Source organism: Scyliorhinus canicula, unplaced genomic scaffold (assembly GCF_902713615.1).
Source record: "Scyliorhinus canicula unplaced genomic scaffold, sScyCan1.1, whole genome shotgun sequence".
Taxonomy (NCBI): Eukaryota; Metazoa; Chordata; class Chondrichthyes; order Carcharhiniformes; family Scyliorhinidae; genus Scyliorhinus; species Scyliorhinus canicula.
In genome coordinates, this window is record NW_024055425.1 from 308,832 (window position 1) to 326,203 (window position 17,372).

The 17,372-nt window shown below is 50.9% G+C and overlaps 1 long non-coding RNA gene and 1 pseudogene across 1 annotated transcript; both read right to left on the minus strand.

The window, feature by feature from the left end:
* Positions 1-1,068: 1,068 nt before the first annotated feature.
* The window catches only part of LOC119959294, an 80,921-nt pseudogene continuing 64,617 nt past the window's right edge, over positions 1,069-17,372 (minus strand).
* On the minus strand, positions 3,639-17,314 carry LOC119959300. The gene is made up of 3 exons (XR_005459155.1): positions 17,212-17,314; positions 13,492-13,689; positions 3,639-3,685 (listed from the first exon to the last, which is right to left on the minus strand). It is a non-coding gene; the product is annotated as an uncharacterized LOC119959300 (long non-coding RNA).

Genomic DNA, 17,372 nt, shown 5'->3' on the forward strand with positions numbered 1-17,372 from the left:
TTCCATTTCCAAGGGATTTATCATCGACTTCAGGAAGCGTAGCACGACACACACACCCCCACCTGCATCAATGGCTCAAAAGTGGAGATGATCAATTAAGTTCCTGGGGGTCACCATCCCCAACAGTCTGTCCTGGTCCACTCACGTTGATGCAACAGTCAAGAAGGTCCAACAACCTCTCTACTTCCTACGGAAGCTAAAGAAATTCAGCATGCCTGCATCGACTCTCACAAACGTCTACAGATGTGCGCTAGAGGGCATCCTATCCAGCTGTATCACAGCTTGGTATGGCAACTGCTCGGTCCAAGATTGCAAGAAACTGCAGACTGTGGTGAACTCAGCCCAACGCATCACACAAACTTGCCACCCCCATATTGATTCTGGATACACCTCCAGCTGCCTCAGGAAGGCAGACAGCATTATCAGAGACCCCTCCTACCCAGGCATTGCCTTCGTCTAGCAGGAGTTCTCAACCTTTTTTAACCCCGTTTCCTCTTAATTTTTTTTTGTGGACCCCCATAGCCATTCCACAGAAAAAAAAGCTTCTTATATGCGTGGTAAACGAATCCTTATATTTTGTCCGATGGCGAAAGTCCATCTACCTTACCGCGAAGGTTGGAAACGGATTAGCGGTATTTCCGTACGTTGCCAAACTTATTCTAACATGAAAAGTAATGAAAAAAACTTTTTACTGACTAAATTGAATTAAATTACTCTAAAAATAACCAATTCATATCAAATATACACAGTTTCTAGTGATTACTGTTATAAATCATTCATTAAACTTGTCAAGGAGAAACGATGGGTGATTTTCACCTCCGCTTGTTCTAGGTAACTTTAAATTTACGACACTGTCAAATGTAAAGTTTTTTTCTTCTACTTGATTGCCATAAAAAATTCATAGCTACATGAATATTTCTACTTTTAGTATTTTAATATGGTGTAGATTACTGTAAAAATTGAATTCTCAGTAATAACAGTTGTTCTGAAGTAGAATTGCTCTATGGACCACTAAAATATCACCGTGGACCCCCAATTCGTTTTTTTTTGTGTGGACCCCCAGTAATGTTACATGGACCCCCAGGGTCCATGTGGACCCCGGTTGAGAACCTCTGGTCTAGACCCTTCCATCAGGCAGAAGGTACAGAAGTCTGAAGACTCGCACATCCAGACATAGGAACAGCTTCTTCCCAACAGCTACAACACTCCTGAACGACTCCCCCCCCACCCCCCAGACTGATCTGTTCCCTGTAAGAACACAATTCACGATGCCCTATGCTGCTCTTGCTCATGTATTTGCTCTGTTTGCCCCCTTGTTCTGCAGTAACCAATCACTGTTTGTTGCTGTACCATTTGTCAATGTTCTGTCGATTATTCTTTGCGTCTACTTTGTTTACGTACTGTGTCCTTTGGCCGCAGAAAAAATACTTTTCACTACTTCGGTACATGTGACAATAAATCAAATACTTAACTTTTCTTGTTTGCCACGTTTGAATCACTTTTCCTGTTGGAATTTTGTACTTTAATAGAATCTATATTTGCTGTATTTTTGTGAAATAAAAATCACAAAATACCCAGAGGACCACAGGCTGCTTTCCCCTTTGAGCAAGAAAGAGAGAGCGAGCGAGCTGGCTGGTGGTGATTTAATCTGAGGGTCACCACACCTCAGGCGAGGGGTAATGGTGATAAGGCCGGGCCTTCATGGTTAACCCTCACCCGGTGTGGGAGTCGAACCGAGCTGTTGGCCTCGTTCTGTATCACGAACCAGTCGTCCAGGCAACTGAGCTATCCAACCCCCTGGTAAACATGTAATAATTCCTAAAATATTAGCTATTCCCTGTCTCCCATCAGTTTCCCAGTCCACCTCAGACAACTTGTCCCTCAAACCCGGATAGTTTTCTTCTGTCAGTAACACCCAGATAAGTGAGTAATACCCGGAGATTTTGTTTTTTACATTTAGAATACCCAATTCTTTTTTCCAATTAAGAGGCAATTTACCGTGGCCAATTCACCAGCCCTGGGTTTTGGGGGTGAGACCCACTCAGACATGGGGAGAATGTACAAACTCCACACAGACAGTGACCCGGGTCCCTGGTGATATCGAGATCAGTTAAACAAAAAAGAAATGCTCATCTCCATGGCAGCGTGGCATGCTTTGGGAGGTTCCAAACAGAAATAGGAGCTAAATGACTTCAAAATTCCAAACACCCTTTCACTCTGTGATCCTTGTGCAATTTGAAGCCAGGTATTAGCAACAAAGCTCAAAGAGAATCAGCCCACTGGAGGCAAAGTGGTGAGACCGGCCAGTCCAGCAGAAAGAAACCCTCCGACCATCCCCACTGACCACCTGTCAGAATGAACTAAATGCAGTCCTGGCTGTAGAGCAGAAACAATAACAGAAGAATCCAACCCCTGTAATCAATTGTGAAATTGTTGGTGTCACAGCAGGTGTGGTGAAACATGCAATCCCGTCTCACATTGAGAGGTGGACGGCCTCTCCCCAGTGTGAACTCGCTGGTGTCTCCGCAGGTTGGATACTTCAGTAAATCCTTTCCCACACTGAGAGCAGGTGAATGGCCTCTCCCCAGTGTGAACGCGCTGGTGTGACTGCAGGCTGGATAACTGAGTGAATCCCTTCCCACACTGAGAGCAGGTGAATGGCCTCTCCCCAGTGTGAACTCGCTGGTGTTTCCGCAGGTTGGATAGTTCCTTAAATCCTTTCCCACACAGAGCAGGTGAATGGTCTCTCCCCAGTGTGAACTCGCTGGTGTGACTGCAGGTTGGATAACCGAGTGAATCGCTTCCCACACTGAGAGCAGGAGAATGGCCTCTCCCCAGTGTGAACTCGCTGGTGTTTCCGCAGGTTGGATACTTGAGTAAATCCTTTCCCACACTGACAGCAGGTGAATGGCCTCTCCCCAGAGTGAACGTGCTGGTGTGACTGCAGGCTGGATAATTCAGTAAATCCTTTCCCACACTGAGAGCAGGTGAATGGCCTCTCCCCAGTGTGAACTCGCTGGTGTCTCTGCAGACTGGATAAACGAGTGAATTCCTTCCCACACTGAGAGCAGGTGAATGGCCTCTCCCCAGTGTGAACTCGCTGGTGTCTCTGCAGACTGGATGAACGAGTGAATTCCTTCCCACACTGAGAGCAGGTGAGTGGCCTCTCCCCAGTGTGAACTCGCTGGTGTCTCTGCAGACTGGATAACTGATTGAATCCCTTCCCACACTGAGAGCAGGTGAACGGCCTCTCCCCAGTGTGAATGCGTCGATGAATCTCCAGCTTAGATGGGGCTTGGCATCCCTTCCCACACTCCCCACATTTCCACGGTTTCTCCATGTTTTGGGTCTCCTCGTCTCTCCAGGTTCGACAATCAGTTCAGAATCTGCGTAGGGTCTCTCCTCACTGTGAATGGTGTGAAGTTTTTTCAGGTTGTGTAGCTGGTTAAAGCTCTTTCCACAGTCAGTTCACTGGAACACTCTCACTGGGGTGTGTGCTGTGTGGGTCTCGGTGCTTTTCCAGTCACACAGATGTTTGAAATCTTTAGAAGCTGACAGTTCGGGTAAACATTTCTCCTTCTAGATTCAAAGCCCGATGATATTCAGGTTCCAAGGAATCGAGTGACTGTCAGATTGAGACGTAATGTTTGAGATTTCTGTCTGTAATTCCTTGTCGTCTAATATCCTGTGAAAACAATTTTCAAAATTCATCACTGTCAGTACAGGATAGAAACTCAGAACAGACAATTCTAGTTTCTATGTCACATTTTTTCCTTTCTCTTATTCCCCGAAAGCTGTAAATCTCCATCCCACACACTCTCCCTCCATTCTCACTCTGCTGTATCTAATATTCACCCTCCCTATTCTCCTGAAGGTGCTGATTCAGGCTGATTGACAGATCCAAGCTCACAGCTTCCTGTCCAGGAAGTCACAACAAATATGTGCTGCAGTCGGCCATTCGGCCCATCGAGCCTGAACCAGTAAATGGAATCATTGGCTGATCTACCTCAGCACTGTTTTCCCACACTATCCCTATATCCCTCAACATCTTCAATATCTACAGGAGGGATGTAGAGAACCTAGTGGAGTGGCGTAACAACAACAATCTATCCCTCAATGTCAGAAAAACTAAAGAGCTGATCATTGACTTCAGAAAGCAATGTATCGTACACTCCCGTCAGCATCAACAGGGTTGAGGTGGAGATGGTTAACAGTTTCAAATTCCTAGGTATGCACATCACCAACAATCTGTCCTGGTCCACCCACGCCGGCGCTACCACCAAGAAAGCAGAACAGCGTCTCTTCTTTTTCAGGAAACTAAGGAAATTCAGCATGTCCACATTAACTCTTACCAACTTTTACAGATGGGAAGATTACACATTAGGGGGTAGCACAGTAGCATGGTGGTTAGCATAAATGCTTCACAGCTCCAGGGTCCCAGGTTCAGTTCCCGGCTGGGTCACTGTCTGTGCGGAGTCTGCACGTCCTCCCCGTGTGTGCGTGGGTTTCCTCCGGGTGCTCCGGTTTCCTCCCACAGTCCAAAGATGTGCGGGTTAGGTGGATTGGCCATGCTAAATTGCCCGTAGTGTCCTAAAAAGTAAGGTTAAGGGGGGGTTGTTGGGTTACGGGTGTAGGGTGGATGCGTGGGTTTCAGTGGGGTGATCATTGCTCGGTACAACATCGAGGGCCGAAGGGCCTGTTCTGTGCTGTACTGTTCTATGTTCTAGATGAAAGCATCCTATCGGGCTGCATCACAGCCTAGTATGGCAACTGCATGGCCCAAGATCGTAAGAAACTTCAGAGAGTAGTGAACACAGCCCAGTCCATCACACAAACCTGCTTTCCATCCATTGACTCTATCCACACCTCCCACTGCCTTGGGAAAGCGGGCAGCATAATCAAAGACCCCTCCCACCCAGCTTACTCACTCTTCCAACTTCTTCCATCGGGCAGGAGATACAGAGTCTGAGAACACGCACGAACAGACTTAAAAACAGCTTCTTCCCCGCTGTTATCAGACTTCCTAAATGGCCCTCTTATGGACTGACGTGATTAATACTACACCCCTGTATGCTTCAGCCCGATAACGGTGTTAATGTAGTAACATTGTGTACCTTGTGTTGCCCTATTATGTATTTTTTTCATGTACTTAATGATCGGTTGAGCTGCTCGCAGAAAAATTTGTTTCACTGTACCGCGGTACACATGGCAATAAACAAAATCAAATCCAATCAAGGCTAGGTGGATTGGCCATGCTAAATTCCCCTTGGTCTCCAAGGGTCTGCACGTTGGGTGGGGTTATGAGGATGAAATGAGGTGGATGGAGTGGGCCTGGGTGCGGTGCTCATTCGGAGGGTTGGTGCAGACTCAATGGAGCTGAATGGGCTCCTTCTAGCACTGTTGGGTTCTATAACTTTGGCACTTCTGTCCTTAAAATGCAGTGGAAGTAGAGTCCTTGAATATTTTAAGGCAGAGATGGATAGATTCTTGATAAGCAAGGGGATGAAAGGTTATTGGGGTCGGAAGGAATGCGGACTGGACGTTAAAATTACTGAATTGTGGAGCAGGTCTGATAGGCCGACTCCTAGTTTGTATGTAAGGAGCAGGCTCGAGGGCCGACTCCTAGTCTGTGTGTAAGGAGCAGGCTCGAGGGACCGACTCCTAGTCTGTGTGTAAGGAGCAGGGCTCGAGGGCCCGACTCCTAGTTGTAATGTAAGGAGCAGGCTCGAGGGCGACTCCTCGTTTGTGTATAAGGAGCAGGCTCGAGGGACCGACTCCTAGTTTGTGTGTAAGGAGCAGGCTCGAGGGGCCGACTCCTATTGTATGTAAGGAGCAGGCTCGAGGGCCGACTCCTGGTTTGTATGTAAGGAGCAGGCTCGAGGGACCGACTCCTTGTGTGTAAGGAGCAGGCTCGAGGGGCCGACTCCTAGTTTGTATGTAAGGAGCAGGCTCGAGGGCCGACTCCTGGTTTGTATGTAAGGAGCAGGCTCGAGGGCCGACTCCTAGTTTGTATGTAAGGAGCAGGCTCGAGGGCCGACTCCTAGTTTGTATGTAAGGAGCAGGCTCGGGGCCGACTCCTAGTTTGTGTGTAAGGAGCAGGCTCGAGGGGCCGACTCCTAGTTTGTGTGTAAGGAGCAGGCTCGAGGGACCGACTCCTAGTTTGTGTGTAAGGGCAGGCTCGAGGGGCGCGACTCCTAGTTGTGTGTAAGGAGCAGGCTCGAGGGGCCGACTCCTAGTTTGTATGTAAGGAGCAGGCTCGAGGGCCGACTCCTAGTTTGTGTGTAAGGAGCAGGCTCGAGGGGCCGACTCCTAGTTTGTATGTAAGGAGCAGGCTCGAGGGACCGACTCCTAGTTTGTGGTAAGGGCAGGCTCGAGGGGCCGACTCCTAGTTGTGTGTAAGGAGCAGGCTCGAGGGGCCGACTCCTAGTCTTGTGTGTAAGGAGCAGGCTCGAGGGGCCGACTCCTAGTTGTGTGTAAGGAGCAGGCTCGAGGGGCCGACTCCTAGTTTGTATGTAAGGAGCAGGCTCGAGGGGCCGACTCCTAGTTTGTATGTAAGGAGCAGGCTCGAGGGGCCGACTCCTAGTTTGTGTGTAAGGAGCAGGCTCGAGGGGCCGACTCCTAGTTGTATGTAAGGAGCAGGCTCGGGGCCGACTCCTAGTTTGTATGTAAGGAGCAGGCTCGAGGGGCCTACTCCTAGTTTGTGTAAGGAGCAGGCTCGAGGGGCCGACTCCTAGTTTGTGTAAGGAGCAGGCTGAGGGCCGACTCCTAGTTTGTGTATAAGGAGCAGGCTCGAGGGCCGACTCCTAGTTTGTGTAAGGGCAGGCTCGAGGGGCCGACTCCTAGTTTGTGTGTAAGGAGCAGGCTGAGGGCCGACTCCTAGTTTGTGTGTAAGGAGCAGGCTCGAGGGGCCGACTCCTAGTTTGTTGTAAGGAGCAGGTGAGGGACCGACTCCTAGTTTGTGTGTAAGGGCAGGCTCGAGGGGCCGACTCCTAGTTTGTTGTAAGGGCAGGCTCGAGGGGCCGACTCCTAGTTGTGTGTAAGGAGCAGGCTCGAGGGGCCGACTCCTAGTTTGTATGTAAGGAGCAGGCTCGAGGGACCGACTCCTAGTTTGTGTGTAAGGGCAGGCTCGAGGGCCGACTCCTAGTTTGTATGTAAGGGCAGGCTCGAGGGCCGACTCCTAGTTTGTATGTAAGGAGCAGGCTCGAGGGCCGACTCCTAGTTTGTGTGTAAGGAGCAGGCTCGAGGGGCCGACTCCTAGTTTGTATGTAAGGAGCAGGCTCGAGGGCCGACTCCTGGTTTGTATGTAAGGAGCAGGCTCGAGGGGCCGACTCCTGTTTGTATGTAAGGAGCAGGCTCGAGGGGCCGACTCCTAGTTTGTATGTAAGGAGCAGGCTCGAGGGGCCGACTCCTAGTTTGTGTAAGGAGCAGGCTCGAGGGGCCGACTCCTAGTTTGTATGTAGGAGCAGGCTCGAGGGCCGACTCCTAGTTTGTGTGTAAGGCAGGCTCGAGGGGCCGACTCCTAGTTTGTGTGTAAGGAGCAGGCTCGAGGGGCCGACTCCTAGTTTGTATGTAAGGAGCAGGCTCGAGGGCCGACTCCTAGTTTGTGTGTAAGGAGCAGGCTCGAGGGGCCGACTCCTAGTTTGTATGTAAGGAGCAGGCTCGAGGGGCCGACTCCTAGTTTGTGTGTAAGGGCAGGCTCGAGGGGCCGACTCCTAGTCTGTGTGTAAGGAGCAGGCTCGAGGGCCGACTCCTAGTTTGTATGTAAGGAGCAGGCTCGAGGGGCCGACTCCTAGTTTGTGTGTAAGGAGCAGGCTCGAGGGGCCGACTCCTAGTTTGTATGTAAGGAGCAGGCTCGAGGGCCGTCCCCTAGTTTGTATGTAAGGAGCAGGCTCGAGGGGCCGACTCCTAGTTTGTGTGTAGGAGCAGGCTCGAGGGGCCGACTCTAGTTTGTATGTAAGGAGCAGGCTCGAGGGGCCGACTCCTAGTTTGTATGTAAGGAGCAGGCTCGAGGGGCCTCTCCTAGTTTGTGTGTAAGGAGCAGGCTCGAGGGGCCGACTCCTAGTTTGTGTGTAAGGAGCAGGCTTGAGGGCCGACTCCTAGTTTGTGTATAAGGAGCAGGCTCGAGGGACCGACTCCTAGTTTGTGTGTAAGGGGCAGGCTCGAGGGGCCGACTCCTAGTTTGTGTGTAAGGAGCAGGCTCGAGGGCCGACTCCTAGTTTGTGTGTAAGGAGCAGGCTCGAGGGGCCGACTCCCAGTTTGTGTGTAAGGAGCAGGCTCGAGGGGCCGACTCCTAGTTTGTGTGTAAGGGGCAGGCTCGAGGGGCCGACTCCTAGTTTGTATGTAAGGAGCAGGCTCGAGGGGCCGACTCCTAGTTTGTGTGTAAGAGCAGGCTCGAGGGGCGACTCCTAGTTTGTATGTAAGGAGCAGGCTCGAGGGACCGACTCCTAGTTTGTGTGTAAGGGGCAGGCTCGAGGGGCCGACTCCTAGTCTGTGTGTAAGGAGCAGGCTCGAGGGGCCGACTCCTAGTTTGTGTGTAAGGAGCAGGCTCGAGGGGCCGACTCCTAGTTTGTATGTAAGGAGCAGGCTCGAGGGGCCGACTCCTAGTTTGTATGTAAGGAGCAGGCTCGAGGGCCGACTCCTAGTTGTGTATAAGGAGCGGGCTCGAGGGACCGACTCCTAGTTTGTGTGTAAGGAGCAGGCTCGAGGGGCCGACTCCTAGTTTGTATGTAAGGAGCAGGCTCGAGGGCCGACTCCTGGTTTGTATGTAAGGAGCAGGCTCGAGGGGCCGACTCCTAGTCTGTGTGTAAGGAGCAGGCTCGAGGGGCCGACTCCTAGTTTGTGTGTAAGGAGCAGGCTCGAGGGGCCGACTCCTAGTTTGTATGTAAGGAGCAGGCTCGAGGGACCGACTCCTAGTTTGTGTGTAAGGAGCAGGCTCGAGGGGCCGACTCCTAGTTTGTGTGTAAGGAGCAGGCTCGAGGGGCCGACTCCTAGTTTGTATGTAAGGAGCAGGCTCGAGGGGCCGACTCCTAGTTTGTGTGTAAGGAGCAGGCTCGAGGGGCCGACTCCTAGTTTGTATGTAAGGAGCAGGCTCGAGGGGCCGACTCCTAGTTTGTATGTAAGGAGCAGGCTCGAGGGGCCGACTCCTAGTTTGTATGTAAGGAGCAGGCTCGAGGGGCCGACTCCTAGTTTGTGTGTAAGGAGCAGGTTCGAGGAGCCGACTATTTTTCAGAGACCCAAAATCCTGTTTACCGTCCTAATGATTTTCCAGAGACCCCGGCATGAATCTCACCAAAGCCACATCCCGAATGAACAGAAAAGAAAATCTGCCATCCTTACCTGGTCTGGCCAACACGGTTCCAAACCACAGCAATGTGGTTGATTCTGTAAATGCCCTCCGAGATGGCCGAGCCAGCCACTCGGGTTTAAGGGAAATTAGGGATGGGCAATAAATGTTGGCTCAGCCAGTGACTCCCACAAATGAATAAAATCAAATCCTGGAGACTCCAGCCAGTCAATCCGGGAGAGTTGGTATCCGGTCCAGGCTCACAGCGCATGCGCCCTGCGGCCCCTTGTCCTCTGTAAAGTGGCAGTGGTAACCCGGGCCTGTCACCGCTCAGCTCTCACTCTGTTCGGTGCTGTTTAAGACGGGACCGTTAACATTTTACTCGGAGTTGAAGCCTCCACAGGGTATTTATGAAGCCTCCCGGCTCACTGCGGCAGCTTCTATTGCTCCCCGGCCATCCACTGGCTCCATTCCTGAAAGTCGCTCCATTGTTTTTTTCCTGCTCCTCGCACCGTCAGCGATAATCTGTACTGCGAATGCGCCAATCACAGCCTGAACCATCACAATGCCTGGGGAGTGATTGGTGGCAGTACCGGACCAATAGGAATAGAGGGGGCGGGCCTGGATGTGCGGACAGGAGCGGCTGGTCCTCCAACCAATGGGAGTGAATGAGGGGTGGAGCTGGACTGTGAGTGAAGCATGCGCAGTGCGGGTGATGGGCAGACGTGTCCACAATGGGTAAAGGGGGGGATGGTGGGGCGCAGGGTCCGGTGGGTGGACAGAGAGTGTCCGGAAATAAACTGAACGGATCCTTCTCCCCCCGTTTACACCGAGCGGGGCCGCAGCCCCCAGATCAATGAAGAGCTGCTTTGTATGAGGTTGGCCATTGGTTCCAGAGGTTGTTCCCTGGTCGCCAGCATCACCTCTTTATCAGTGAATCATGAATGGTCACAATAACGACGGAGGCCATTCAGCCCGTCCTGTCTGTGCTGGCTCTCTGTGCCAGAGCCAATCAGCTCCTCCCACTCCCCTCGTCCTTTCACTAACAAGACCAGCAGCAAATATTCCCCATCCCCAGTTACCTGTGGAGAAGATGATGTTTGACCTTCTTGAACCGCTGCTGTCTGTGTGGTGAAGGGACTCCCACAATGCTGGAGTACAGGTTATTCACCCTAGTGATGATGAATGAACAGTGATACATGTCCAAATCACTAACACTGTGTATTATATAGCGCCCTTTGTGTAATGGACCGTTTTGAGGTGCTCCATAGGTGGGATAAAAAGCAATATTGACATAGAGTCATGTAAGGAGATAAGAGGCAGATGGTCAGAGTTGGATTTAACGAGTATCTTAAAGGAGGACAGGAAGATAGAGAAGTCAAGAGGCTTGGGGAGGAAATTCCAGAGTTTGTGGCCTTAGCTCGAGGCATGGATAACAACAGAGTGATTAAAATCAGGAATGGTCAGGAAGCTGGAATGAGAGGAGTGCAGAGACCTTGGAGGTTGAGAGGCTGGAGCTGATTGCAGAGACTGGGAGAGATAAGAGCGTGGAGGAGATTACAGAGAGATAGAGAAGGGAATGGAGGCGATTACAGAGAGATAGAGAAGGGAATGGAGGGGATTACAGAGAGATAGAGAAGGGAATGGAGGGGATTACTGAGAGATAGAGAAGGGAATGGAGATTACAGAGAGATAGAGAAGGGAATGGAGGGGATTACAGAGAGATAGAGAAGGGAATGGAGATTACAGAGATATAGAGAAGGGAATGGAGGAGATTACAGAGAGATAGAGGGTCCGCCCAAAAGGGGTGCGTAGCCCTGGGACCTATAAAAGACAGGTCCCAAACTCAGTTTGTTCTTCTTGACCAGTCCTCTTGACCAGCCTTTACCGAAGAAGACCTTGACCGAGAGAGAAGAGAGGTTCGGACAGCAGCCGCCAGCAAGTAAGTGTCTCACAACGATCGCTACCAGAGATAGACATTCCTGACCCCTTTTAACCCGTATCAACCTGAAGTCTGCGGACCCAGTGCAGAGCAAGAGGCCCTTGTCCCCTGATCCGGCAGTTCCTTATTCAGATAAGTATTGGTCTATTTAGTGGTAGGAATAGTTTAGTCATCTTAGCGTGTGCATGAGTAGTTTATAATTGTATTATAATAAACTCATTTGTTTGAACTTACTAATTGGTGTATGGTTTTATTGCTTTGAACTTGACCTAGAAACTTGTGGCGGTATCTTAACGATACCTGGCACACTTCCGGTGGCGCCCTCGAGGAGGCAGGTCGCAGGTCGGATCACTCCCACCCGCGATGGGGAAACGGACCTTTGTTAACGGACTTTTTTGGGACCTGGCAGCCTGAATCGTTGGAGGAGACGATAGGGAAGAGGCTTCCTTTCCGGGGTATGGGCAGCTGGACTAGAAGTGGTCGAGTGGAGCGGCAAAGATCGAAGCAGGAGCAGCGGGGGGCCCCAGGCCGGGCGGCCAAGCATGGCGGACGGCGGGGGCTCACTGGCCAAGGGAGGAGCAGATGGAGTTCTTCAAGAACTGCTTCGCTGAGCTGAGGAGGTACACGCTGGACCCGATGAGAGCGGTGATGGACGAATGGTCAAGACACAGGCGGTCCAAGGGAAGGCGCTCAGGGAGGTCGAGGCGAAGCTCTCCAGTCAGGCGGGCACAATAACGGAGCTGGAGCACGAGTGGAGGAGCTGAACGCCCCGTCAGAGGAGGATGCAGGAGCAGCTTGAAGAGCTGGGAACAGAGCCAGGAGGCAGAATTTACGGATCATTGGCCTCCCCGAGGGCTGCGAGGGGTCGGATGTGTGGGTGCATACGTGACGGTATGCTTGAGGCGCTGATGGGACCGGAGGCCTTCCTCAACCCCTGGAGCTGGATGGGGCACATAGAGCCCCCGCAAGGAAGCCAGGACGGGCGACCGACCGAGGGCCTGGTGGTCCGCTTTCACCAGCTTGCTGACAGGGAACGTGTGCTGCGATGGCCAAGGCGGAGAGGAGCAGCAGATGGAGAACTGCTGAGTGTGCGCATTTACCAGGACTTGGGAACGGAGCTGGCAAGAGGCGTGCAGGATTCATCAAGGTAAAGGCAGCCCTCTACAAAAGGTGAGGTTTGGAATGCTGTATCCTGCAAAGCTCTGGTTACGGTTGAGGAACTCCACTACTATTTTGAGACACCAGAACAGGTTTGGACCTTTATTAAAGATAAGAAGCTGGACTTGAACGAATGGGCACTTGGTTCTTTCAGTGCTGTACAGTGGCGGCGGCTGTTAATCCAAAATTGCTCTGATTAGGACTTTTATTAAAAGAAGGAAGCTGGACTGGAACTAAAGGACTTTGGGCTCTCAGGACCTTTTGTGTGGTGGCGGGTATGTATGGGTATGGAACACATACAGATAAACTATATCAGTAATTTACTGGACAATTCCATTTTAATCACCGCTTCTGGTACCTGACACCTCTTAACTTCATCCATCACATCAACACTTGGACTAACTGACTGGGCTGAGGTCTGTCTTGGATAAAAACCCAAGGATCACTTGTCATCACAGAATGCTAGAAATGTACAGCACAGAGGAGGCCATTCAGCCCATTGTGTCTGTGTTGGCTGAGAACGGTTTATCCAGTCCACTTTCTGCTTCTTGGTCTTGTAGCCCTGCAGGTCACAGAGACTCCACATCAAGGTGTCTTTAAATGTGATGAGGGTTTCTGTCTCTATCTCCCTTTCAGACAGAGTTCCAGATCCCCACCACCCCCCTGGGTGAAGAAAATCCTCAATTCCCCTCTAATCCTTCCAACAGATACTTAAATCTCTGTCCCCTGGTTACTGACCAGCCTGTTAATGAAATAGGTCCTTCTGCGTCTGATCCACTGCATCTGGGACACTCATGATTTTATGCACTTCAATTAAATGTCCACTCAGCCTCCTCTGTTCCACAGAAAACAATCCCAGTCGATCCAATCTTCCTCTTGTTAAAATTCCCCAATCCTGGAAACATCCAGAAAACCTCTTCCGTCCTCTCTGCAGGAAGAGTGATGTACTGGAATGTGATGACCCGAACTGTACTCCGTCTCTAGCTGTGATATAACTCGTGATTTTAGTTCTAGAATAACCATTCTGTAACCTTCAATGTGATGGAAACTGACAGCTGCAACCTGTCAGCATTTGAAAGATATTTACAAATAATTTGAGGGTTCTTACAGTTGGGACCTTTCTCTGTTCTGTCCATTCGAGGTGTTTGATAACAGTCTTTCTCCTGTGAACATCCAGCTGGAGTTTTGGGCCCTGATGTGTTTCCTTGTTCATCTTGTTGACTCGAAACATTGAATCTTGTGGTTCAGACACCAGAGAATCAAACTCCCAACGACAGATTGTCTGTTACTGACTTTCTTAACAGCTCTGCAATAATACAGACAGTCAAATCCTTACATGGTTCTGGTCCTCAGTGACATACTTAAATGATCAGCTTTAGATGTAATTCATATATTCCACAGGAAACTAAGGCGCTTCCTGCCAGCCAGAGACTAAGGGAGTGAATCTGAACCGTGTCCCCAGGAAAGGAGCACCCTGAGGACCAGTCATCTGCCTTTCCCTCGGGGACTGGGACCGAGCCGCAAACCACCCATCAAGGAAGCCCCCAAAGCTGGCCTGCCTTTCAAATCGGCCCATGGGGAGGTATATTAAGCCCGCCTCCACTCAGAACACCAATCGCAGCTGGAAATCGGAGTAGGAAATCATTAACCAGTCGCTGTGTGTGCGGGAAATCATTAAACAGTGAACTTTGTGTTAATTTTCGGAAAACCACTTTTACTTGGAATTATTTTTCCATGGAAGTGGATGATCAGCCATGATCATATTAGAGAACAGAGCATGTTCAATGGGCTGAATGGCCTGCTCCTTTCCTATGTACCTGTCCTGGGAGTATTTGATGGTGACAGTGTAGAGTGAGCTTTACTCTGTACCTAACACTGGGCTGTACCTGTCCTGGGAGTGTTTGATGGGGATAGTGTAGAGGGAGCTTTACTTTGTATCCAACCTCGTGCTGTACCTGTCCTGGGAGTATTTGATGGGGACAGTATAGAGTGAGCTTTACTCTGTATCTAACCCCGTGCGTACCTGTCTTGGGAATGTTTGATGGGGATAGTGTAGAGGGAGCTTTACTCTGTATCTAACCCTGTGCTGTACCTGTCCTGGGGTGTTTGATGGGGACAGTGTGGAAGGAGCTTTACTATGTATCTAACACCATACTGTACCTGTCCTGGGAGTGTTTGATGGTGACAGTGTAGAGTGAGCTTTACTCTGTATCTAACCCCGTGCTGGACCTGTCCTGGGAGTGATTGATCGGGACAGTGTAGAGGGAGGGAGCTTTACTCCCTGTCTAGCACGTTGCTCTGTGTAGATGAATGTGGGTCACACTCCAGCTTTTCACACTTTGAGCCAGTGTTTTCTGTTTCTGCCCCGGTGTTTACCCATGTCAAATGTTTAAATATTCAGGAGGAACAATGTTTATGATGAAACCCGATCAAGCCGCTCGTCCGGAGCCTCAGCCACAGGCTCCAGCTGGTGTGTAACCTGTAACCAGATCCCAGCAGGATTAAAACAAGCTGACAAGCGGCAGTAGCTCCTTGTACAGCGAAAGCTGCTCCCGGACCGTCAGCAGATACAGGACCGAAGAAGACCCTCAAACTCTTCGCCATAAATATGAAGCTTATGAGGTAATCACGATTTTCAGTCAAATATTCAACCCCTCCCATCTCTCTCTGTACCCCGAAGCCCGCCCTTGCACAGAAATTTGGGAAGGACACAAAGGTGTTTGTGGGAGCGAGGTGAAGCCACAAGAGGGGATGACGTGGGGGGTGGGGGGGATGTTGTGGAGGGTAGTGGAGAGGGTCCGAGAGGGAAGGTGGACAAGGCTGTATCATGGGGACGGGGTGGGGATTCTGGAGACGATGGGTTCTAGAGGCCCCGGGGAAGTTACTGAAGAGTGGGGGAGATCCCCCCTCAGTGATGGGATCGGGGGAAGAGAGTCAAACCGCAGAATCCCTACAGAGCAGAGGGAGGCCATTCAGCCTATCAGCTCTGCACCGACCCTGTGAAAGAGCTCTCGCTTCAGGAGCTGGGACTGGCTGGGCGCTCCGACTCCCGGGCCAAGGCCGGCCTGCGGCCCGGATACCCCTTCGACACCCACACGCTGCTGGTGGCCACCACCATGGGCTTCACCTCCTTCTTCACCGTGGTGTCGCTCTGCTTCACTTTACTCTTCATCTGGAGCCGGGTCAGCGGGCCCATCAAACACAACATTCATGTCGACTTCGTGCCGCACGCTGGCGGGGGCGGCGGAGGCAGCAGCGGGGATGACGCCAAATACAACATGAAGATGGTCTGAGGGCTGACGTCACTGTTCCTGAGACGTCACTGCGACCTCATCTATGCCTCAATTGCTAAAGGACAAGTGCCCCATATGCCTCTTTCACCATCCTATTAACCTGCCCTTCCACCTTTAGAGATCTATGGACAAACACGCCAAGGTCCCTTTGTTCCTCAGACGTCACAGTGTCAGGCCGTTCATTGAATGCTTCCTTTTCAAATTACTCCTTCCAAAGTGTGTCACCTCACATATTTCAGGGTTAAATTCCATCTGCCCCGTTTCTGCCCATTTGATCATCCTGTCTATATCTTCCTGTAACCCAAGACACTCAACCTCACTCTTAATCACCAGGCCAAGCTGTGTGTCATCCACAAAGGTAATGATTCTACCCCACACAAAGTCATCTATGGCGTTTATGTAAATGACAAACAACAGGGGACCCAGCGCAGATCCCTGTGGTACCCCACTGGACACTGGCTTCCAGACACTAAAGCAGCCGTCTGTCATCACCCTCTCCTACAGCTAAGCCAATTTTGAATCCACCTTATCATGTTACTCTGTATCACATGTGTATTTGTCTTCTTTATAAAGTCTCCCATGTGGGATCTTGTCAAAGGCTTTGCTGAAATCTGTGTAAACTACGTCACTACCACCATCAACACACCTGGTGTCAATCAATCAATCAAATGTGTGAGGCATGACCTCCCGCTGAGCCATGCTGACTATTCCTGATCATTCTCTCCAAGTGGAGATAGATTCGCTCCTTCAGAATTTTCTCCGATAGTTTCCACTACCATAGAACATAGAACAGTACAGCACAGAACAGGCCCTTCGGCCCTCAATGTTGTGCCGAGCCATGATCACCCTACTCAAACCCACGTATCCACCCTATACCCGTAACCCAACAACACCCCCCTTAACCTTACTTTCATTAGGACACTACGGGCAATTTAGCATGGCCAATCCACCTAACCTGCACATCTTTGGACTGTGGGAGGAAACCGGAGCACCTGGAGGAAACCCACGCACACAGGGGGAGGACGTGCAGACTCCACACAGACAATGACCCAGCCGGGAATCGAACCTGGGACCCTGAGCTGTGAAGCATTTATGCTAACCACCATGCTACCCTGCTGCCCCACTGACGTGAGACTCACTGGTTTGCAGTTCCCTGGCTTATCTCGACAATCTTCCTTAAATAGTGGGATATTAGCTGATTTGTAAACTCCGCCCCCAACACTGACCTCTCACCTAATACCTCACCAAACCAGTGCAATGATTGACGGCAGCTCCTGGCCAATAGGGTTCAGGGGGCAGCTTCAGAGGACCGGATGGAGCGGCTGGTCCTCCAGCCAATCGGAGTGAATGAGGGGGCGGAACTGGGCCGAGTGAAGCATGCGCAGTGTGATTAATGGCGGCGCAGAGAAAATCTTTCTCGGATCCACAATCTGTAAAGATAGGAATGGCGGGACTGAGGGAGAGATGAATCAGGCGCGTCGTTGGACACATTCGTAAATATGTTATATAACTGAAAACCCGTAAAAATAACCTACCGGTACCGGGGGCCCTGAGCGAGGCCTGCAGTTTTCTCACAGACGGGACGATGGGTACGCCATCTCTATCGCGCGCGAGTGAGGTTGCGCATGTGCACTCATCAACTTTATTTGGGCACTCGCAGCAGTGGAGCGCACGCGTACCCACCATTCTATTGGGG